Source organism: Martes martes, assembly GCF_963455335.1.
Source record: "Martes martes genome assembly, chromosome: 9".
In the NCBI taxonomy this organism is placed as follows: domain Eukaryota; kingdom Metazoa; phylum Chordata; class Mammalia; order Carnivora; family Mustelidae; genus Martes; species Martes martes.
The window spans coordinates 69,239,162-69,264,273 of NC_137896.1; the positions used below are offsets into that span (position 1 = coordinate 69,239,162).

General features: G+C 35.2%; 1 protein-coding gene across 33 annotated transcripts in view; it reads right to left on the reverse strand.

Annotated features, from left to right (window-relative positions):
* Window positions 1-25,112, reverse strand: part of NRXN1 (neurexin 1) — a gene marked incomplete at its 5' end in the record, with an annotated part of 1,159,071 nt that overhangs the window by 143,244 nt on the left and 990,715 nt on the right. The window lies entirely within an intron of this gene.

Consider the following 25,112-nt stretch of genomic DNA (forward strand, 5'->3'; position numbering starts at 1 on the left):
ACTTATGTTATAGACAGACCCGAACAACCAATTTAAACAGCATATAATAGCTTTACCAAAAAATGACCATTGATCTCAGGGTTTTGTCTTTTTGATGTTTCTTATTAACTAGTTAAACATGTTCAGGTGAAACAGGTTTAAGTTTTCAAAATACATTCAACCTCTTATTCCAGATTAGTAATTTATGAACACCAAACTTAATACCATCTTTGGCACACTGAAGCATCTAAAATCGGCCTAGAATACTTTATGTCCTATTCAGAAAATAGAAATTCTTATTCATCTCATTTAACACATTTATCACAACATCTGAATAGTTCTTGTATATTCTACACAAATCGGTTTATCAATCACTTGGACATCACAAGGGAATATATCTTGTATCATCCAAATATGTTATTACAGGAAAAGGCTTTGACAAAAGTGACTATTTTATTGTCCTTCAGTTTCACTTAAAGCTTACATGTTGAAATGTATAACACTTGGAAAAAAATTATATGTATGTTCTTTTACTCTCAAATATCTGCTTTTATTAAACCATTCTAAATAATATGTGACAGTTTAAGGAACAAACACGAGCCACAACAGTGCTTCCTACTCACACATTCAAACTAAATGGGAGCCTCACTTCTTTGAACAAAACATCATCTGATAGAAACACAGTTTAAACTGACCTTGAAAATAGATGAATGTACACCTGATCTATAAAAGCACTTAGGAAGAATCCAGGCTGCCATCTCAGTGCTCAGCTGCATATAGGGCAAGAAGTTTTTCTAGTTTGTGAAAATTAACTAACAAGGAATTTGAGCTAAGACGTTTTGGCAAAAGCTCAGCGGAGAATTCAGAGGAGAAAGAAATACTGGAAGGTACTACTGCTGACAAAAGACTGGAGCATTTTGCTCAGAAACGTAATAGATACAAATTTTTTCTCAGAATAATTTGTAAATACTTTTGCATACTCTTTCTACTGTACACTAAACTTATCACAATAAACCCACCATTATATTAGCCACACACTTCTAGAGAAATAGAAAAGAACTGTCACTTAGGCCTTAACAATTTGTTCTTTGAATGTCTATTTGACTAATAATGTTTCATGCATTAGTCCTTAATTTAAAATGTAAATATGTTGTATTCCTGAAACTAATATATCGTTGTGTGTCAAGTAGGGGTCATTTTAGTATACTTGATAATCTAAATAAAACCCCAAGGATACAAACAGCTTAAATTCTAAGCTCATGTTTGTTTTAAAAGAGTGCACAGTTTGTGTTTTCTTCTGTGTGCTTGCATACGAATTATATTTGGAAAAACACACTAGATATAATATTGGTTATCTTAAGGCTGTGAGATGAATGATGAATATGTGGTTTTGGCTTATATTTATGTGATAAACATGTTTATGTGCATAATTTGATAGCCAAACACGAAATAGCTTTTCAAAGACACATACCCTTTGCTCTATTAACGTCTTTGTCTACCAATGCTCATATCAATTCACACTGTTATAACTCTCCTGATGACTTTATAATTAGGTGGTTCCGTATGCCATTGTTCACGCTAGAGTGTTTCCATCATCAGAAATGATTATTTCCTCAGATACCACCTAAATTTAGGCTCCAAATCACCTCTTCACCAGTTACTACTATAGCATATTAGCAGACCTCTCTGTGTCATCTCTGCAATCAATTGCACCTATTCTCCACATGTCAGCTGATATCTAATAATGCCATTTGCCTATTATAACCCTTCTCATTGCCTTTAGGACAAAATCTCAAGCCCCTGATGAGATTTGTGAGTGGTTCCATGATCTGGTCCTTTCCTACTTCCTGTTCCTCATCTCACGCCTGCCCCAGCCTTGCTCTCCTCTGTCCAACCTCATAAGATTTCTCTCAATTTTTCTAAGGCTCTCCTTCTTCCTCTGGGCTTTTGCATTTGTAAGTTCCTTTATTTGAAAGGCTCTTCCTCACTCTCACCCCATTTCCATTTTCCCTTAGCCAAACATGACTCATTAATGGAGTCTTCTCAGCAGAAACATTTTTCCTCGGGAGGTCTTTCTTGCTGTCCCCAAGTCAGATTAGGACACTTGACTACATGTTTCCCTAGCACCTGATACATGTCCTTTGGAACAGGCACTGGCCTTGTAATTGCATATTCAATAAATTTTTTCCCTCTGAAGTCTGAAGTTCTATACAGTCAGATACTGTGTGTGCTGTTACTTACTATATTCTCAGTGCTAGCATGATACCTATCAAATAATCTCCTACGAAGTGTCTGTGGATTGAGGTAGTGAAGGAAATCTTGTTTTTATTTCTGATACCTTCCATGGAACAATTGCCTCATCCTACAGCCTAACAACATTCACAAGAAAACGAAGGCAAATACTTATGCCCAGAGAATAGATCCATCTAGCTGAGCCTCCCTTTAACTTCCCAAAGGAAAATCACATAGTTCATTTATAATTTTATCTCTTTAGTGATGGTCACTTGAACATCCACACAGTCAATTCATTACTTGGTAATAATAACTGTTTCATGCCACAAAATAAGTAATCATAACTAGTATTAGTAGGGGCAGTAGAAAAGTCCTAAGCAAGATTGGTGGAGAGAATTGACAGCTTTGTATATTCTTTTTGAATAGCTTAAAAAAAAGCAAATAAAAACACATAAAAATATATACACAGATATATACAATTTGCTCTCATACCTTTGGTACTCACAGAACAATTAATATAATTGACTGACACAATTTTAAGCCAACAATAGCTCTTAAAGATCCTTGATGAGACTCAGGTAAAACAACATATACTCCATATTTCCAAAGAATAACAAAGAGGCCACTTAACAAACAAGGAAAAAAATTGAGTAGGCAGCAGAGATAGGTGTAAAAAGATGTGATAATTTTTTTAAAAAGGTAGCCACATGGATGGTACCATACAATCCCATCACCCATGAATATCAGATGTCTTCTAGTTCAGAGACCCTTTTTTTTTAACAGAGAGATTTGATTTTGAAATCAAAGGACAGATTTTAGTCTTTGTTGCAGTAATGGATGATGGGATATCAGAGGGCACTCACTTCAGTTCGATATATTTATTTTAGTTTCCAAAGTCTTTGTTCTTCTACTAGAATAAAAAATTAATGACTTCTCTTGTGACAAAATTATATATAAATACACTATCAAGTAAACAAAGACACATCTAAATAGAGGGCTGTAATGATGATGTCTTTTAACAGATGAGTCCCAAACCCCTTCTACTATTGAGTAGCTCAGATTGTTTAGGTTCACCAGGAATAAGCCTACATTTTGCCTCTACCTCATGATTTTCATTAACAAGCTTCATATGAAAAGTCATTATTGAGGTATATTATTTTAAGAAATTGCTCAAAATGCATTTTATTGCATTACAAATTCATAATGATATGTCATTTACAAAACAACCAGTAATTTGGCATGCTTGTGTTCATTTTTAATCCTTGCATAGTTTGATACACATCTAAACTTAGCATGTAATATAAAGAACATAAAACAACCAATTTAACTGGGAAAGGTCAAAGATAAATATAATTTCCAATGACCTTTTCTTTCCTTTGGGAAGGACTGGGACCTAATACCAAACACGCTGTGATGTAGAAACACTACATAGTACTTCTGAGCATGGTCAAAGGAAACAGGCCTATATGGACAGGACAGATTAGAAACAACTGGAATGTGGGGCCTGTGAGTGGCACAGTTGGTTAAGCAACTGACTCTTGGTTCTGGCTCAGGTCATGATTTCAGGGTCATGGGATTGAGTCCCACGCTGAGCTCTGAGCTCAGTGAAGAGTCTGCTAGGGTTTCTCTCTCCCTCTCCCTCTGACCCTCCCTGTGTGCATGTTCTCTCTCTAAAAATACAAAAAATATATGAATCTTAAAACAAAACCAACCAACCATACAAACAAACAGTCCCTGAATATTCAAATCAAGCCAAAGGTGAATCTTTGGAAGAAGCTATTTTCATTTTCAAGTTTCTTAAACCAGAGGTAAGGATAAAGTAATAATGACCCACTTATAAAAGACCTATTTGTTTTGGAATTATTAAAAGGACCCAAGAAGAACTTCAATTTTTAAAAAGCATACAAATCAACTACAGCAATCAACTGAGCACATGTTTCAGGTTTATGGTAACACAACTTCTCATCGAATAGTTAAGACATACTTTAGTTTCATACTTCCTGCACCTTAATAAAACTAGAATGAGGTTTTCCTTTTATTTTCTTTTCCCTCCAGTTGATTTTATATGGGTTAAGTATGTTGGTACCTCCACTGAAAATGTCACCAGTGACATACACATCTCTGTTGAAGTAATTTCCAAGCAACAAAACAGTATGTAAAACTTGGGTTTACTTTCCTTTGAATTGTGAAAGGATTCAGTATTTTTTTAATTAATTATTAATTGGACTGTAATTAATACATAATATTAGATTAGTTTCAGGGTTCAGTATTTTTGACAAAAAACAGGCTTCTCATAACTGGAATAAATTTCTAGGTATAAGTTCTAACTGGAGTGGCCACTTAGGTATAAAGTGCTAACTCTAATGGATATTGCAAACAAGGTTCCAGGACTGAAAAATAAAAAATAAAATCTGGTTATTCAGACTTAGAGTGCAACTTTATTTTGACTGAATCCCAGATAGTTTCATTCTCTTACTAACCAATACTGTTTGGTCACACTATAGAATATTAATTTTGTATGAACCAGTAGACATCAAGGAACAAGAGTAATTTCAAAGAATCAAGGTTAGGAGCAAGAAGTAATAAAACTCAAATCCTTGACTTGTAGTTAAATTTCATGGTGGGACTCAGAGAATAAAAAGAAATAAAATTGTAATCATATTTTTATGACTATTGGTCAGTAGAGAAAAGCTATATGAACTTTGTTAATATATAGTTTTTCTCCTCTCATTTTCATAAATCTTCACTGATGTGTAATTTCTCCTCGGAAATAAAAGTGTCAGTTTTCTAAACGACAAAGTAATATAGTCAGAAGAAAAATAAGGAAAAGCTGTGCTATGAACCCAAAATTTGTCCAAAATAGTATGAAAGTAAAAACAGAGAGTTTTTACTTCAAGAGTCAAAATCAATAAGGCTGTTAGTACCATTAATGTCATATGTATATATATATATATACACACATATATATATGTGTCACATATAATGTCATATATATGTCATATATATGTCACATATAATGTCATACATATATATGCACATATACATACATACATATATATATATATATTCTCTAATCTTGCTCCTCTTTCATCAATCATGATTTTGTCATTGGAATAAACATAGGCCAGGGAAGTATCTTAAGTAAAATATTTTGTGCTTAAATGTAAGACAATGATGTGTAGCTTGAAGTTGGGACCACTATGGTGCATATAGATTGGCAGAGAAATTAGTATCAACTTGGGATCCCTTTTTTTTAAATTGCAGAGAACTGATGGTTGAGTTGATCTGGGAGAAATTTTGGTAAGTGCCTCAATTCTCTAATGAACCATATATGAGAGACATATTAGACTCAATGAATCTTCAGAAATATGCCTAATTTCCAAGAATATGTTTCTTTGTATTTATTTTAGTGATTTCTTGAAAATGAATTGAATAGTAGATTCCCCCAGTAGTGCTTTCCAAAGTCCATCAGTAAATATAACATTTGCTTGTTATGGAAATATCTGTCCTTTAACTAAGGCAAAAATGACACAGAGTTGGATCTCTACAAAAACAGGTGGTAGAGGTTATAGATCTTGTAGTCATGAGGTCACAGGCCTTCCAGAGTATGCCTGATTCATGGCTAACACAAAGCAGTGATAGATTTGGATTGTCACCAAGACTTTTAAGACCTTATGGAATTATAAACACATACTACCAGCTACTAAAACTGCTTCTTTTCTGACACTGAGCAAACAAACTAGTAAGCCTACAACTAAGTTTCTTGCACTTTGGAAAACCCACTTTTTAAGGATGAAAGTGGTCTATAGGTAAAGAAATTAAAGAAAATACTACCAGAAAACAGAATAATAATGTATTGAGTGGCTTTTATGCTTTACTGTGCTACTGACTTTTTATATAGGTTATCTCTCATTTAGTCCTCATATTAATCCCAGACCATAAGTATCTTTTATTTTATAGATTAAAAAAAATGAGTCTCAAATAGATGATAAAACTAGGACAATGTCATATAACTACTCCCTGCAATAGCTGTTTTTTTAAGAAAAAAGTTTCCAACATCCTGAGATATAAAGCCCCAACATCTTCCCTTCTCTTTAATCCTTATTGCACTCTCTTATATAATGGAAAATATTATGGTCTTGTTTTTAAATGTTCTGTTTTGTTAAGTTTGGGGTAAGATTCTCCTCTTGGGCACATAAAATCAGTAATCTTTCCAAATCCTTGAGGATTTATCAGGAGTCTCTTTTTATCACCTCTATTTTATAGAGTAAGGTAGTGAAGATCTGCTACAGTAGAGATCCCAGTGAGGAATAGCATTTCATTTTCTTCCTTTTACAATGATGCCTTGCCATGCAAGCCAACTGAGACATAAAATACTCTAGGCATTCCTTATATTAACCTCTTACTGTAAGACAAGCCCCAAACGTAATAATCTGCCAAGTTCACAGATCTTTTTGATGTTATCCTCTCCAGACACAAGTTGTTAAAGGACAAAGGGTCCTAGTCATGAGTGAGAAGATTACTTCATTTTGTTGGCTTGTGAGAAGAGGGATGGGACTCTGCAACATGTTAAAGTGAATTCTGCTTGGACTTCACATTCCCTCCCTTTTTTTTTCTTCACTGCTCATCTTTTATCTCTGCTCTTCCCTTTATACATCTCCAGGGACCCAATGCTTAAATGCCATTCATCAATAACCCAATGTGTACACCCATTCCTAGACATATCTCATGTACCCAAAAGACCGCACCTTCCTTCTCTAGTTCAGTAGTTAAATCCCTTGTTTCTTTAGTATAGCTTAGGTAGACATTAGGAAAGCAATCTAACTCAATGAAGTCAATACATAAGAACCAACAGTGTACTCCAAAAGTACTGTGTTGAGCATACATCAATACATCCTATAGATCCTATGTTAAAGAGCCTACACTTTGTCTGGGGAGTCATGGGGCAAAATGAAGGAAGTTAAGTGGAAGTTCAGGATAATAGATAATTTCTCATGAGTATATAACTAACCACTATATGAACTGTACTTGCCACAGAAGTTCAGAGAGGACAATGGACTACAGAAAAACAGAAGGTATGACAGAACACAAAGGTTTTACCTAGATAACAAACAACTTAAATTTTATTGAAATAATAGCCAGATAAAATTGTGTTCTACTATGGATATTAATCCCAAAAAGGATTGCTTATTGATTATCCTTTTCAATTTTGTAAAGCAGTATACCTGTAGATCTATTTTTTAAGTAAATATATTCTCCAGTAGAATATATTTAGTCTCAAACTAATTGTAAATATAAATAAAAATAATTAAAATATTTATGCTATGTGAAGTGAACCATATAATACACACAATGTTAAAACTACTAAATAAAATATGAAACGTGAAAGTTGAAAAGAATTTGAGGGCAACATGCAAAAATGAAAATATTTGAGTTAGGATGGAGGGATTATGGGTGATCTTTTAAAATTTTGATTTCATATTGATACTATGTTTGTAGACACTTCACTTTTGCTCCCATCTTCTCAAAAAAAAGCGGCATTTTCTATAAGTTAAATGTAGCATCTGAATGCAATGCTATACAAAGAGAGGGGGGAACCCAGACACATTTTCAGTCAGCCCACTTAACTTAAACATCTGGAGAGAGCACAGACCACTGCAGTAGGGCAATGTCTATTTATGACTAATGCTTCCTATGATACCCAAGCTCCTTGTGCGAAACAGTAGGCCTTTAGATCCAGTTAAACATTATCTTCCTATGAGACTGTTAAGATACTGGGCATGAAAACCACAGGCTGTCTCCTGCAGAGTTTAACAGTTCTTTGGGGAAGAAGTTAGAAGCTTAGTGCACACCTAACTGGGTTAAGAAATTTCTCCCTTCATGTCCCCCTGTTATATGGAATTACACTAAGATATCTAGTATACTTTTATACAACAATTTATAGAAGCCCTTGTTCGTCTATGCTACTTATATTCAAACATTTTAATTTGGATATTGTTTCATTAGAAGTAGAGGTAACCTTGTGATCTTTGGATCTCACTGCCTATGTGGAATGAATAGTGATTTACATGTTCTTCCCTAAGCCTTCCCATGTTGTCGAGTGCCTAATGCAAAGAGACTAAAATATCATATAAAAAACTAGTAACAAGAAATAAAAAGCAACAGGGACAAGCAGATAACAGAATACAGAATGTACTCTGATAAATTAAAGGTCATACTCTGTTATCAGGGATACTGAAGAGTTCTTTTGTACTAGCTGTGTAGCATTTAAGAGAGAATGGTTTAACAGCTACAAAAACAGAGAAGGCCACTGATAGATATCACTCCATGGTGAGAAAAAGGAAAATGAAATGTAAGAATAGCTCCACACTACCTTAAAAATGGCATTTTGCCATTTTCCCAGATATGAGAATCTTAAGTACCTTCTAAGCCATGTCAAAACATTTAAGCTTATCCACCCTAATAAGAGCTTACATGTATATTTAAGCCTTCTTTTCCCAGTCCTTGATTTCTGAGAATCAGAGTATTATGTGGTAGAGCTCAATTTTCTACTTTCTCACACCAACCCTGACTTTTAATCTGTTCTTCTTAATATTTAGACGGTTCTAAGGAAGAGGAAATAAGGAAATGTCTCATCTATCATCTGATATGGATTAGAAATTATACTGAGAAAGTTTCTTACTCTCTGGTAAAGAGAAGTCTGATTACTGTTGCATCCTAATCTCATTTTAAGGGACCAATCTCTCTCCTTCACTTGTAATCAGAATGCAGGAAGATTTTTTTTTTCCCAATTAGAAAGACGGGGTTTGCCAACTGTATACAAATTGTTTCAGATTACATGTCCTGGAAGTACCAGGGGCAGGCTGGAATGGCCACTCCTCCTCAATCTTATAAAATGTACAAACTCTTAAATAAAATAACTATTATTTTTGTAGACAGATTAAATACCATAGATATGAACTTAAAACCCTAGAATGACTTACCCCCAATAAAAATGTATTTTGTGTATCAGCAATGATTTCATTTTTTTTCTTTTTTATAGACATTTATTTGTTTCCTTCTTTCTTTATTTCAGAGAGATGGGGGGAAGGACAGAGGGAGAGTCTTAAGCAGACTCTGTGCTGAGTGTGGAACCTGACAGGGGGCTCAATCTCACAACCTTGAGATCACAACCTGATCCAAAACCAAGAGTCAGATGCTAACTGAGTGTGCCATGCAGGCGCCCCTCTGCAGTGATTTCTTTCAAGTAAACCCATGTGGTCAGACTCATTGTGGAAGAAGAATCCTCAATGGCTAAGGATACTGGGCTCTATATCCTGGCTTTCCTCGTGTTTAGCTTCTTAACAGGGGACCAGGAACACAACATTTTTGAACTTCAGTCTTCTCATCTGTAAAATAGGTATTTGTAAGAATAAACGACATAATAAAGTATATGTAAATCTCTTAGCAAAGTGCGTGGCACAAGGTAGACTCTCAGTAAATAATAGTGATATATTGTGATTGTGTCATTATTAGTTGTCTGGTCTAATCTACCTAATAGGATATACGTACGTATCTAGGAATATAGAGATTGCAGAAATTGTTTCTCACCCATCTGGACATCAGAGAGGTTGTAAGAAAAACAAATCAATTTTTCTTTCTTAAGACAAATAAAGGAACTATGCTTATTTTAAGTGTGTCCTCAACCCCACAGATGCTTTGTCAAAAAAACACTGCATTTTCTCCCAAGCAATGTCAAACCTCTGAGAACTTGTTCTTAGAGGTTTATGTATGGCTACCTGTAAGCCAGTAGGAACACCTGAAGGGAGGTCATTAACTTTAGGAGGCCACACAACAAGAAAAAACCAAAGGTACCTGCCCTAAGAGAAAATGGAATTCAGGAGACCACCATCTATTCTATGCAGCAGTGTAGTGACAAATCTGCTCCTGGAAAAGGAAAACCTTAGAGATCACTGAAGTCTCCAAATGATATTTTAATCTGTATATTAATGCCTCAAAGAGATGCCTTTCAAAAAGAATGCCTCTGACTCCTCTTTTTTTCCCATAAGGCTTGTGGTAAAAACAGGCTGTAGAAATTATGAACAGAAGCGGATACTGAGTGGCCAAAAACAAGACAAGCCCCCCATCTGTAAGATGCGATTAGTGGACTGTATGGCCTCTCAAGCGGTCAACAATACTAATGACCGAGGATCCCAAGTTAAAGGTAGGGTTGTCAAGAAGACACGCTTTAAGCCCTCTTATTGACATACGCTGTCTGTGGATTTTTTAATAGGGGAATTAATTTTAGACCCATTGAAAAACAAGATATGATCAATGTTTTCTAACTCTGCAAATAACTTTAAGAGACTGAAATTTTTGATTTGGCACATTCTTTTTTTACTTCTTTTTTGTTGTTGTTGTTAACTATCTCATACTGCTTTGACAAAGTTATGAAGACTTTGCGTTGTCATCTGTGGAGATCTATAATTAAGCCATTACAATTTTCTGATAGGTTTAATATTGCAAATTTGTCTTCCTTCTTCTTTCAGCTATACGGACACACACTTCTTACCAGGCAGACATTTCTCTGGCTTCTCATTCTACCCACCCACTGAAGCATGTCACTCCTCTGACAGCCATTTCAAGAGAAGAAAGGCAAGCACAGGTTAGGTTTTAGGAGATTTCGATTTTATAAAAAGTAGTCAAGAGGATGGAGAAGTGCATTATGATGCTTGGAAAGAGGTTTATCTCCTCTTCATTTTAAGTTCTTTGTACTAAAGCAACAAGAGAGGTCAATATCAAGAGGCAATATGGTTTTTTTTCTCCAGATCTATAACTGCTCTTTGCAAACCACTTTTGTCCAAAATTTATTCAAGTAAAATCTTTTCTTGGGTTCCTCAAACACCTGTGATCTGGGAAACTATACTGTGGGGGACATCTCTGGTTCAGGAAACAGCCTCATGAGAGTTCCCATCCAATCAAGTCTGACAAGATCAGAGTGGAAAATCTGCAGGTGGCCTAAGTGGAGCTTCCAGTCTGGATGGAGATCACCAGTTAAGACCCAGATATCCTAAAGAATGCAGTAGATACACCGGAGAAATAGTACACTGCCTCTCTCAGAATGAGACTATGTGTGAATGTATTCACTGCTATCAGTATTTCCCCTAAACTTAAGCCACCTGTGACTTCTAGTGGATCTCTAAATACAGAACAGAAAGGAGAGAAGGATAAAAAACTACAAGTATGTTTTAACCAAGTTTAAGCTGATACTCCACTAGTAAGGGTAACTGGAATTTGTCCACTTATACGTTGTTCTTGTTGTTGTTGCTGTTCTTCTTCCTATTTTTTTTTAAAGCTATGTCATTTTCAAGGAAAGGGCTAAATTAGTTGGGTCATACAACTCTGGTCTAATTAATACTTCATTTAAAATTTTTCCTGAAGTCTTCAAAGTACAAATGGCCTTGGGTTGACTTCACTGGAAATAAACAGTTTATGGACATCTTCCACAAGGACCCTTCTAATACTTGAAAACTGTTATGGGCCGAATTGTGCCTCCCACTCCCTGAAATTCATGTGGTGAAGCCTTAACTCAGTACAGCAAAATGCAACTATATTTGGAGAGAGGGCCTTTGAAGAGGTGATGCAGTGAAATCAATACCCTCAGGGTAAGCCCTAGTCCGATCTGACTTGTATCCTTGTAAGAAGAGGTAATCCAGACACACACAGAAAGACACCAGGGGCAGGTGACCAGAGTGAAAAGACTGTGTGAAAACAGAGAGATGGTGACCATCTGCAAGCCAAAAAGTGAGGCCACCAGAGAAATCAAGGCTGCCAACACCTCAAGACTTCTAGTCTACAGAACCATGATAGAATCACTTGCTCTTTAAGTCATCAAGTCTGTGGTATTTTGCTATGGAGCCCCTAGCAAACTAAAATAGAGATTATTTAAAACTATTTAAAAATATGCATTGCTGGCCTAATCACAGACCTTGGATACCAAGCAGATGTGACAGCATTTTGCTACAATGGCTAAAAGGTCTGGATATGAATACTCCTGGGTTTACATTTTAACAAAGTACCAACTTACTGTCAAAATTGTACCCATTTTAGGGGTGCCTGGGTGGCCAGTCAGTTAAGCGTCTGCCTTTGGCTCGGGTCATGATCCCAGGGTCATGGGATCGAGCCCTGCATTAGGCTGCCTGCTTGGCAGGAAGCCTGATTCTCCCTCTCCCACTCCCCCTTGCTTATGTTCCCTCCCTTGCTGTTTCTCTCATTATCAAATAAATAAAATCTTTAAAAAAAATCGTACCCATTTTAATTACAAAGTTTGATTGAAGAGAGCATTTTTTCCCTTCTCTGGATTAGCTTTTAAATCATAATATTCTGCAACACAACTCTGGTAGTTCACACAGTTATAGAATGAACTCTACCAATGTACAATTTGCATTATTTAAGGTATAAGATAATGATGAAGTTGATTTCAGCACAAAAAATATCAGCACGATATATATTTGTGTACATACCTATATTTATAAATAGGTCTAGGTATATACATAGTTCCATTATGTCTATAGTACAACTTTTGCAAAAGGATTTGACATTTCATATCATTAAATGAAATTTCTTAAACAAACAAACAAACAAAGAGATCCCATTTTACTTTGTGGTCCCCCGTAGCTTCATTAACACAGATGACTGGAGTACTATTTGAAATATAGTGTTATTTTAAAAAAAAATAGTGTTATTTTTAAGTTGTTAATTTATATTAAAAGTTTCCACAAAAGAAACCCGCCCACAAAATACTGCATAAAATAAATTCTGACTTAGGTAATGATTACATAAGGTGAGATTTTTTTTTTTTTACTAAAATATACTGATGTTTTCTTCAATTTAGTAACCATTACAAGATCACAGAAAGCTTATTGTGCCCACTTCCAAATCTCTGAAAACAAATTCTAAGTCCCAAAGGAAAAGCCTATATTATTTACGTACATTTCTAATCTTAAATTTGCCTGAGGAATCTTGTTCAACAAACACAAAAAAAATGATTTTTGTGAGACCATAATTAGTTTGGGGGGGGGCTTGCTAAATGGTCATGCCAACAAACAATAACTACGAAAATATCAACTTTCATTGTTAACTTGAAGTATTTATCATCTACCCAAAACTAAGTGAGTGTCTTACTCTGTTCTCTTTCTCTTTGGGGGGTGAGAGACTCCACAGAAAATACCCAGGACAGTAGAAGGTCTAGCAAATGGAGGACTGTACCAATTAGTGCCAAAACAAAAAGACCTGAGCTTTATATGAATGTAATAAACTCAAGGTACCTTATATTTCCCAAGAAATTAAATATAGCTTCACCACTTCCACCCATATGACCAGACTTCAATAAACGTTTTGGCCTCAACTTATTGGGTGAAATGTTTGGTAGAAGTAGGTGGAAAAGCTTTGTCTTTGCCCTTGGTGCTTCTCTTCTGGTGTTCCTGGAGCCTGCGCCCTGAGAGAGAGGCCAACCTTCACTCAACACCAGTGTCTCTACCTCCACCTCTCAAGCTATAGTCCAAGCAACACCTGCACTGTTCTGTCACCTCCTACCTTAGCTCTGGACATTCGTTCTTGACCCCTCTAGTTTTATACGCTACACTTTATTCAGAGGGGTTACCAAAATGTGTTTTCACCAATAAACTGTAAACTCTAGGAGAACAGGGATTGTGTCTGTTTTGGATCAGCACTATATTCTCAGCAGAGACCCAGGCATACTGGAGGTCTTAAATAAGTATTTTTAAAGAATTACTAAACAAATTAACAAACTGCACCCTCTTGCGCACTTATCTCTTCCGCTACCCTTTGTCTTTTGCCTTGCCATACTGAATCTCTTTACTCTGGAATATTTTTTGGGTTGGCTTATTTCACACTCCCAGCTTCTTCTTCATGATTCAGACTTATTGATTCTATCTTCCATTCCTTCCCAATCCTGATTTTTGCAGGTGAAAATAAGTAACCACATGACTGGACTCTCAATAATAGAGGAAAATAGAAGCAATTCTACAGTGAGATTTATATATGGAGTCAATTTCCTTTATGAAATTTGATACGGTTTGGTTCTGCTTTTTGTGGGAATATACAACAATTCTAGTGGATGAGAAAACTGGGAATCAAAAAAGGCCATAGGACCACTAATCTTTTTTAGGAAGTCCTTGGGCATTCTGATTAAAAACCCCACATACAGGCCCTTAGACATCAAGGAGTGCACGATTATGTTACAATCTCAATCAAGAAGTAGACAAACATGACAAAAAAGAAGGTATATCTTATAATAAGCTGGTATTTAATTGAGTTTATGCCAAAAAAGTTCTATGCAATACATGCTTTTTCTTTAGCTGGCATACAGAAGTAAGGATAGGGTCCCCAAACTGCCTTTAATTACATGCATAACCATAGGTACTTTATTTGACTGGTCTTTGACTAGTCAAGCAAACAAATAAATTAGAAAAAAAGCAAATAAAAATAAAAAATAAATTTAAAAACTCCAGAAGATTCTATGTTGCCATGTTATTTGATGACTAAGAAATTTCACCTCATGACTAAGATGAAGGACTACAACATAGCATACTATCAAGAATAGACAGCTTTTTAAACACTTTACATTGCCACAAGAATTTAGGTGAAAGTCGTAGTACAAGTAGATGACATATTTCTCACCAAAAATATTAAAGTCGCCTTTTAATAGCCCCAAGAGAAAAAGCTTCCAGTTTGAAATTTGTGACATCTCGGGTTCCTAAATACTTAAAATATAAGACTATTAAGATTTATGGAAAGAAATAATCAAATCTATTTGATTTTTATGGGAGTTAGAAAATCCTAAGTTCAAATCTCAGTTTAGTACTCAAGGACATGTTATTGAGTTATAAGTATATTGAATGCTCAAGGACATGTTATATTCTTTTCAAGTATTAACACATCTGTAAGATGGAGATAGTTTATGAGATTATTTTTGAGAATAAGATGTAATTTGTATAAAGTACCTTGAACAGTTTCTGGTACATAATTGGTGTTAAGTAAATAATGGCTACTATTGTTTTTATAGAGTACACAGTATTATAGACCTGTAGAAAAGAAAAAGACTTTAGCGAGAACCTGGTCCAATGCCCAGCTGATGAAAGATGGGTTGGATAACCTTGACAAATCTGTCCCTCAAGCTCTACGGAATTAGAAGGCAATTGGAAAGTTACCATAGCTCAATGAAAGTTGAAATAAAATATCCCATAAAAGTATTGTTGTTCAGAATTACTTCCCATTTAAAGAAAATAAGTAAGTAAAGAACATTATCACACATTATGGGCAAATACAATGAACTTTTTGTTTTGATTTGTTTTGGTTTGGCTATAGAGTGAAATATTCTAGTTGTATTTAATCATTACATTTATTTTTTAAAGTTAACAGCTTCTAGATATATTCAATACAGACTAAGAGTAAAGATCAAAGTATGAAATTGGAATGATAGATATAGAAAAAACAAATAAAAAAACCAGTCATCTTTGGTTTCCTATTGCAAGAGCAAGAAATTGGTAACATAATACTAGAAAAATATAAACTAGGAAAATCAGATTTTTAAAAGAAAACTCTCTATATAAAAGCAAAAGAAATTAAAATTTGAAAAATAAAATTCCAAAATGTGAAATATCAGAACTGAAAGAAAGCCAATGAACCCTACTATACATCTTTCTTCACCCATATAAATTCTATTCTTGTATCACCCACGTTAGGGAGCCACTGAAGGACTGAGGGGCAGGAAGAGATATGAGAAAAGCAATTTCAGGAAGATAAACATCTTGGCTATATACCAAATGGATTATAATAATGAGGGCTGAAAAGGAATATAGATGGTTTTCAGTTGAGAACAAGGGGCCCAAATGTGATAAAGGCCTTACATCACTAAAATAATGCCAGCACGGATAGAACATGATGGAAAAGGGGAAATCTGAAGGAAGAATTAGTGGACTGGCACCTACCATTGGACCTAGTGCCTGATCTGATGGGATAAGTAAAAGATTTTGATCTATGAGGGTAATAAGATGAACTATGTTATTAATGACATAAGTTGGGAATTTAAGAGGATAAGGTGGTTTGGGAAGCTATAATTCAGTTAGAGTAAGAATTCAGCTGCCATCAGAAATACACATCTTTGTAGAAATGAAACTCCATTGTGCTGATCACTACCTATTCACCCAGATTTTATTAAAATTTAATGGGTACATCCCAATAGCACCAGTTACTTCAGTTTTGTCCAGGTGGACAGTGTTAATTTTACCTTATCATCACAGACTTCTCTTGAGAGTCCAGGGGAACTAGAACAGGAAGTCTGCAGAATGTTCCTAACTCTGAGGTTACCTGGGTGGTTCCTTAGTTAAATGTCTGCCTTCAGCTCAGGTTATGATCCCAGAGCCCTGGGATTGTTGGGCTCCCTGCTCATCCAGGAGCCTGCTTCTCCCTCCCCTCTGCCTCTCTCTAACCTCTCAATTGTCCTCTCTCTCTCTCTCTCTCTCAAATAAATAAAATCATAAAGAAAAGAAAAGAAAAGAAAAGAATGTTCCTAACTCTGTTTCTAACTCTTGATACTCCCAAAGAAAAAATCCTTTTGTCATGGCATAGATATCCCTTAGAAACCCACAAACTCTGGAAGAAAGTACTTCTGATCCTCTCCTTCCTTAATTACTCCCTCAGATTTAATTAGTATAACAGTATGAAGTTACCATGAACACTTCAAGACAGGGAATAAGACCATTTTTTGGTGCTCTTTTGGAATCTTTAACCACTTCTGCTCTTGGGTTCATTCTCTTTCCAGACTAGAATGGACTCATCATCAATACATGCCCATTTATCCTTTCAAGAACAGACTTAGACTTTACTTCTTTTGAGGACTAAACACGTTTCTTTTCTTCTTTTTCATATCTCTTCCAGATCTCATACTCATATTTTGTGCTATATAATGCTGCATTTCCCATAAAATTCCTATCTCTCTGAGTTACCTTCCCTCCTCGGTTATTCCTCAAACTCTTGCAGGACAAAAGACTGTTTTTTTGCTTTCCTCTGTTCCCCACCACCTCCAGCAAGCACACCATGGAACAGGCATGAAGTGAGTTGTAATGAATATTCATTGGTGGATCAAAGGAGTATCCAAGACTTTTGGCCTCCACTGGGGCTTAAGGTAAAATGTGTGAATAGAAATGGCTGGGTCTAAAACTTGGGTCTATTGTTAGCACTTTAAAGAACTTAACCAATCCTCTGATGCTTTCTTTCCATTCCAGTTGCTTACCTGTTCTCAATGCTTCCTAATTCAGAATAAAAAATGAATATTTGAGAAAAATATCTTCAGGCAGAAAGTGATAAAAGAAATTTGAACTGAAATTAAACATAATTTAATACATGTGAAACTTGGTTAAGAGGAAATTAAGCACAAAATTTACAAGTGACTGAGAATATACTGATATTTTAAAATATTTTAGGAGATAAAAAAGTAATGATTCCAAATGTGCTTAAAATTATTTTTTTTGAGCTCAGCCAGTCATTTTCTAATTAATATCTTCAGCTTTCCCACCGGAATGGGAATAAACCCAGCTACCTAGTATAATGACTAGCAAGTTCATTTTATTTTCCCACCTAGTATATGACTAACAGGTTCATTCTAGTTTCTCCAGTTAAGAGACAGCAACAGTCTCAGGGCAGCTTACAGGTGAAGTGACAAGTTCACCCAGGATAGGGCTGGCATGTGCCTATTATATAGTAGTAACTATAGTTATTGCTTCTTTTCTCTCTCAGAATTGTGTGTTCAAACGATAATTTTTATGGTCTCCTAATTACAGGGTGCCATCATGGAGAACTGAGAAAGGACAATCCCTTTACCGTTAACACTGAAATAAAAGGTTGGGTAAGCCCAAAGTGCTTGGTAGAAAGAAAAAAAAATAGCTCTTTCTTCAGGGGACAATCCTTCAGGGGAGTCCAGCTTGTGCTCATTTCCTCTAATGGGATAGTAGTGCAGTGCATATAGTTACCCAAGTTGCATAACTATATGCAGTGGCCTGGTCTCTCTAATGCTCACTTAGTAAAATTCAAAGGATTCTCCAATATCCAGTCCAAATTCCAGTCCTCTGTAAAGTCTTTTCTAATTACCACATACTACCCCTTTCCTAAATTTACACAGAACATATTTTCTCTCACTCATTTGCTGTGAACCCTGTCCTTCCTAGTGATGGCTCTGTATTGTCTTGGCTCAGGATGAGTTTGGTGGGGGGCAGACGGGTGTGTGGCAATTATAGCTCCAAAACCTTCTAGAAAGATTTATCTCCAAGTGTGTGAACCCAAGTCTGACAGCCAAGACAGGAATTTGTTCTCAGACAGAAATACAGACTAAAATGGGGAGATTAGTACCTATTGCAATTATAGGATTGCAAAACTGGACTGCTATGATTAATGAGAACGGAGCTAACATGTATTGAGTGCTTCCTACTTACCAGGTTTTTACCAGCTATATAACATTTTGAAACTAAAAAGTAACTCACTGAACATTCAAACACCCTCTGAGGTAGGTACTATCATTAATGCATTTTGCAGATGAGAAAATCTAAGTACAAAGAGATTAAAGAATTCGGTGAAAGGTCTTACATCTACAAAGTGTTGTAACTAAGTTTCAAACCCAAGCAGTCTGACTCCTGAACCTTCTCCCTTAAGATCCACACTATCCCGCCTTTAACCTAGTGTTAAGTTTGCAGCATATGTGTGAAGTTTGCTCATTTGACATGTGTTCTCTATTTCCTATTGCACTTTAGTGTTTAAGAGGGGTATACAAATTGGATTTGGCACTCACTTCTACACCTCCATAAACAATAACCAGAAAACAAAAACAAAAACAAAAGAATGACTAGCAGTTGGGGAGGGCATCATTATGAGCATGCTATAAATCTCAAGGGACCCTCAGATAGCCCTCAGACATATGAACAAAACGAGTAATACCTATTGGTATCAGAACTTCAGCACAACAAAGTTTTAGGGAGGTGCAACATGGTGGGAACCAAGAAGAAATTTTTTTTTCTTAGAAGAAGTAAGAATAAATAGTGTAGGCAATGTTGCATAATACTTCAGAGTACTGGAGTGAGCTTTGGGATCTGTGAGCTTGGCAAGTAACCTGATCTCTCTTTGTTTACCATTTATCAAAAGGAAATAATATTAGCTGACTTACAAAGATTTTGTGAGTGCTAATGAGAAAATGTATATAAAAGAATCTACACAGTTCCCTGTACAGAATATGCCTGTCTAGCTCACTCTTGCTGATACTAAATCCTACAAAAGGCAGGGATTTAAATCATCTCTGCGCATGTCTGGGATTCAGGGTGAATTGTTACCTCTTTACCCCAATTCTTGTGCAAGACCAATTTCCTTACTGAGTCAACCCTAGGGATTTATCCTTCTATTTGGACTATACTTCCGTAAAGTACAGGTCTCATCTATTGATCTCCAGGCCTTGTTTCCCTTGTATGACTGTGACCATCCTGCCCCCCTCTTCAGCAAAGCAAACTTTGGCATTTAAGAAAAAAAAAAACAAACTTCTTTTTGTTTGTTTCTCTGCTAACTGGAAAAGACACTCCGTTCCAACTCCTCTGCCAAACTGAGCTATAAAAATAACCAATGAGAAAGCTGAAGACTCTACATGGACTTTTAAAATTCTCCAGCAAAGGTGACCCTGAAAAATTATTATGGCATGCTATCACGTAGTTGACACTATCTAGAAAAATGAAGCTCGATGTTCCTCTATTCTGTCCAGTTTTATATCTCATAAATTCAGCTAAAATACTTCATTGGAAATGCATATGGTAATATCTAGACAGACTTATGGTAGGTATATTCTCTTTTGGACTCTGAATAGATATTTTAAATATTCAGGCCACCAGTAGAGATAATATGCCCAAGATGAAAAATTACTTCAATAATACTTAACATGAGGGAAGTTAGTCTTAAATTTTCAAGAGAGGTAGAAACCTCAGCTGCTTTTTAGTACAGTCAAATTCAAAAGGCTAAAAACAAAACAGACTTTAAAATGTTTAAGATGAAAGTCTTTCTTTGACAAATATTCAACCCATGAGGCTAAATCTGACACAAAATATTCATCATCATAATTTAAATTTTAATATATGGCCTATTTAAAGGCTTCATACTTCAAAAGACTTTCACATTTATTATGTCATTCTATCTTAATTAAGAACTAATTAAATATTAGATTAGGTTACACCTTTGGATTGTTACAGAAATTGGGTTTATATTTCTTAGGAACAAATGTGCTTTTCTAATAACCAAATAAACATGTCAATGCATAATTTATCACAACAATTACATCTGACTTGCCAGTTCTACAAAGACATGAAGCTTTATTATTTAAAATCTTTTTTTTTTTCCTGGAATAAGTTTATATAGAATTGAGTAAAAGGTATTTTTGGATAGACATCATTTATAAAATTTTTGTTAAAATGTGTTAATTTACAAAAAGTTATAAAAGATGATAATAAGAGCTTCAACTATCTTTCACCCACTTTCCCTCACTGTTACCAACATAACTAACCATTGAACAATTACCCAAACCAAGAAATTAACATTTATATATACTATTAACTGAAGTACAAACTTTATGAGGTTTTAACAGTTTTTAAATAATGTGCTTTTGTTATTCCAGAATCCAATCCGGATTCCCACATCACATTTGTCATGATTAGATTGAGGTCATGAATTTTTGTTGAGAATACTTTCTCAGAGTATCACATCAGGAAGTACATGAAGTCAGTATTTCTTATTAATGATGATGGTTAGTTTGACCACTTAGTTAGGGTGCTCTGGTGAGTTTCTCTGTGCAAAGTTTCTATCTTCTCCTTGAAGGAGATACTTTTATATTACATAAATTGCTAGTCTCTATTCCTACTTCGAAGCACTAATTTTAGTATCTATCGGTGAATCTTGACCTCAACAATTACTACCTTGAATTCCAATTATCTACTATGTGATACAAGAAAGATACCTTTGGGGACGCCTGGGTGGCTCAGTTGGTTAAGCCGCTGCCTTCGGCTCAGGTCATGATCCCAGGACCCTGGGATCGAGTCCCACATCGGGCTCCTTGCTCAGCAGGGCGCCTGCTTCTCTCGCTGCCTCTGCCTGCCTCTCTGCCTGCTTGTGTGTACTCTCTCTGACAAATAAATAAATAAAATCTTAAAAAAAAAAAAAGAAAGATACCTTTGGATACTGATGAAGTTATAAAAGCATTGCCGCAAAATTGTAAATCTTATCAAAATCTTATCAAAATCAACCAAATACTTAGAAAAAACAAAAAACACTTAGAAAAGCTGTAAAGTTTCCTGAAAGCCTAAGATCCTTAAAAATGTAATTTCTCTGACCTTCACTCTTTAGCTATTTCTTTAAACATTTTTCCACCTCACCTCCTAAAAACTAAATTGTGCATTTGTAGTAGCAACTAGTTTTTTGTATGTGACATTAGTAACTCATTATTTGTAAGCATTAAGTAAATTCCTTAACCTAACTATCATTACCTTTGGAGAAAAGTCCCTAAACCCAATTCCTTAGTCAATACTTTGGCTATCCTTACTTAAAATTATGATAATGTCATTTCCTGTGTATTGTCAGTTTTTTTAGGGGTGAGATCAATACATGCCTTTATCATAATAAGAATTTAAAGTACTAAAATTGTACATTGGAAAGAATAGAGGAACAAGAATATAAAGGGAAAATCTTCTGGAAATCACGAAGAAGGGCTGTTATTTATTTATATTATCTATGTTTGTTAGCCTGCGTAGCATAAATGGTGTCAAAGCCCACCAAACTATCAGAGGAATTTTATCTTTCTTTTGTCAGAAAATTAAAAATCCTCATGTGATTGCCTTACAGTAACTGTAAGAACTCTTTGACATTAAAACAAAACAAAACAAAACAAAAAATCCAAAACCAAAAACAAAGGCTCAGGTCTTTGAGAATCTATAAAAATGAGTGAGAATGAAAATGTATCATTTCTAGCTCCTTGGATACAATGTCTCTGAAGCTAGGCATTTAAGGTAGGTGTATTTAATATATTGCTAAATAAAAAGTTCATTATGTTTCATCATTACGAAAAGGCCCTAACGTCTCAGAAAAACTGAGCACCATGAATGAAGATAATTAACAATGGAAAAGTCAGAGTTTTTGTCACTAACTCTATCTAACACAGCTACAGTATTTGAAGTTTCAGATATCTCATAGTATGTAAGCTTTACTTCAGAAAATTGTAGTTAGTAAACAGTTAAATGTATCGAATAGAAGCCAAACATTTTTATATTCAGAGGAATATTCACCCATGCACATAAGGATATTTTGGCTAAAAATGATGAGCAAAAGACAATGTTTTTACATAGAAATTGAATGAGGAAACTGGATTTATTCAATAATTATTTAAGTAGCCTACTACATGACAAGTCTGGATTATCATGTCTTCTGTTTGACTCTACCAAAAATTGGTTGTTTACTCGAAGAATGATTCAAGTCTTCTCTAGGATTTATCAGTTTCCATAAGAAAGTTATATTTTCACTGCCTTACTTTTTGTAGGAGGGAAACAAAATTCACTCAAACATTTCCCATATATAATACATTTAACCAAGATATGTGACAGATCTATTGAGATACAGTTTTTCTCCCAAATAATCCTTAAGGATCTCCAACACCTGAATCCTCTGACTCACTCTTCTTCTGGCTACTGAAATCAACTGTTTCAAATAACGTCATAATAAATAGAGCAAAGTAATAAATACATAATAAGTTTATTTATAAGTTATTTATTATATTATTATATATTATTTATAAGTTATTTATTATAAGTTTATTTATTTATAATAAGTAATAAATACATAAAGTTTGAAATCATGTTAACCTAAAGGTTGAGTGCTGCAGAAACAGTAAAATAGTGATGATTCATTAATGGGTTATTTAATTTGCTAATAATGCTTTAAAAGTGAGGTTAAAAAATAACCAGTGCCTACTAATGAGTATTATTGACCCCAAGATTTAGTGATAACAAAGGAACTATGGTTTCTTTAAGAAGATTATTATTCCATGTGTTATTATTTTATAGCACTCGTAAGATTTGTGCATATATGTGTCTGTACTGGTCAGCAGAAGTAGGAGACTGTGACATGGATGGACCAATATACACAACTATGGTGAATTGTGTAAGTCTTCATATTTAGCTCTGAAGAGTATACCTTGATATGTTGAAGTATATATCTAATGATTTCTCCTGATTCCTGTCTTCCAGGAAGTATAAAGCAAGGTACACAGAGCTGGCAAACAAGAGTTCCCAAGTATAATTTTCACTTTACCACTAACTAGCACAGTGGTTCTGATTAATTCCACTAGCCTCTCTAAGGTTCCATTTTATTGTCTGAAAAATGAAGGAGCTGGAATAGAAGATATTTGAAGTTCCTTCTCTCCTTCAAATGCTATGATCACAAATGATGTATATTTTTTTCAATTACATCATAGATAGCAAAAATTCTGTTAAAGTTAAATAAAAACACCATGATCATCAAACCTACCAACACTTAGTACCAACTGGGAATCTTTAAATGATGAAATAGCTCAAAGAGATAGTCAATAATTATTGATGACTTAAACTAAAATTCAATCAATCAATCTAAACTAACTATATAGAATTTAAAGGAACATCATCACTATGACTTTCCTGAGCTCTGAAATGTTTTACCAATTTTTTAAAAAAGATTTATTTATTTATTTATTTATTTGACAGACAGAGATTACAAGTAGGCAGAGAGGCAGGCAGAGAGAGAGAGGAGGAAGCAGGCTTCCCGCTGAGCAGAGAGCCCGATGCGGGGCTCGATCCCAGGACCCTGGGATCATGACCCGAGCCAAAGGCAGAGGCTCTAACCCCCTGAGCCACCCAGGCGCCCCTGTTTTACCAATTTTTGAAGATGAACATAAAGTCAAGACTTAGAGATCGTACCCATAAGATCTTAGAGCCAAACTGAATGATCATGTGAAAAATATTTACACCATCTTTATAGAGTCTTTCCTTGGGCTATTCCTCTCTTTCAAATTTTCCTATTCCTAAATGATCTTCTTTGTTGTATCATCACAGACCACCATTTTCTCCTTTTTAAAAACTCTGTATCAACTAACCTCTTCACTAGTAATTTTGAAGTTGACCCATTTTGACATTAGTCAGTTTTTCTGAATCCTTCTTGTTTCCCCAAAAGACTAAACTCTAAGCAAGCAAGAACTGGTCTCTGACTTCTCTATTTATTCCTATCACAGGCTTCCATTTCATTGTTACTTGGTGCAGTCTGATGACACCCTAAAGCAACAGAATGTTGAAAAATTGCTGGTGAGAGAGACAGACAGAGAGACAGAGAGAAAAACAGACAGACTAAAAAGTAAAAATGAGACTCCTATTCAATTGAAGACCAGATCTTCTCTTGTATTCTTTTTAATTTTCTATTTTCTATCTCCATATTTTAGGGCTTCATCTTTTGATATCCGGACTGTTAAATAACTTTCTAAATATGTTCTGTCTTTACATTTTCCTGCTAGTCTTATTAAAATAGATGCATGCCAGAGTGCCTGGGTGGCTCAGTTCGTTAAGCCTCTGCCTCCGGCTCAGGTCATGATCCCAGGGTCCTGGGATCGAGCCCCCTATCGGGCTCCCTGCTCAGCAGGGAGACCATTTCTCCCTCTCTGCTTGTGCTTGCCCTCTTTCTCTCTGTGAAATGAATAAATAAAATATTTTTAAAAGTACCTTAAAAAATGCATGCCATTCTCTAAGTAAAAATCTAGCCTTTCAAGACCCAAATCAAGTTTCCTAATTTTTTCATAATATTACTAG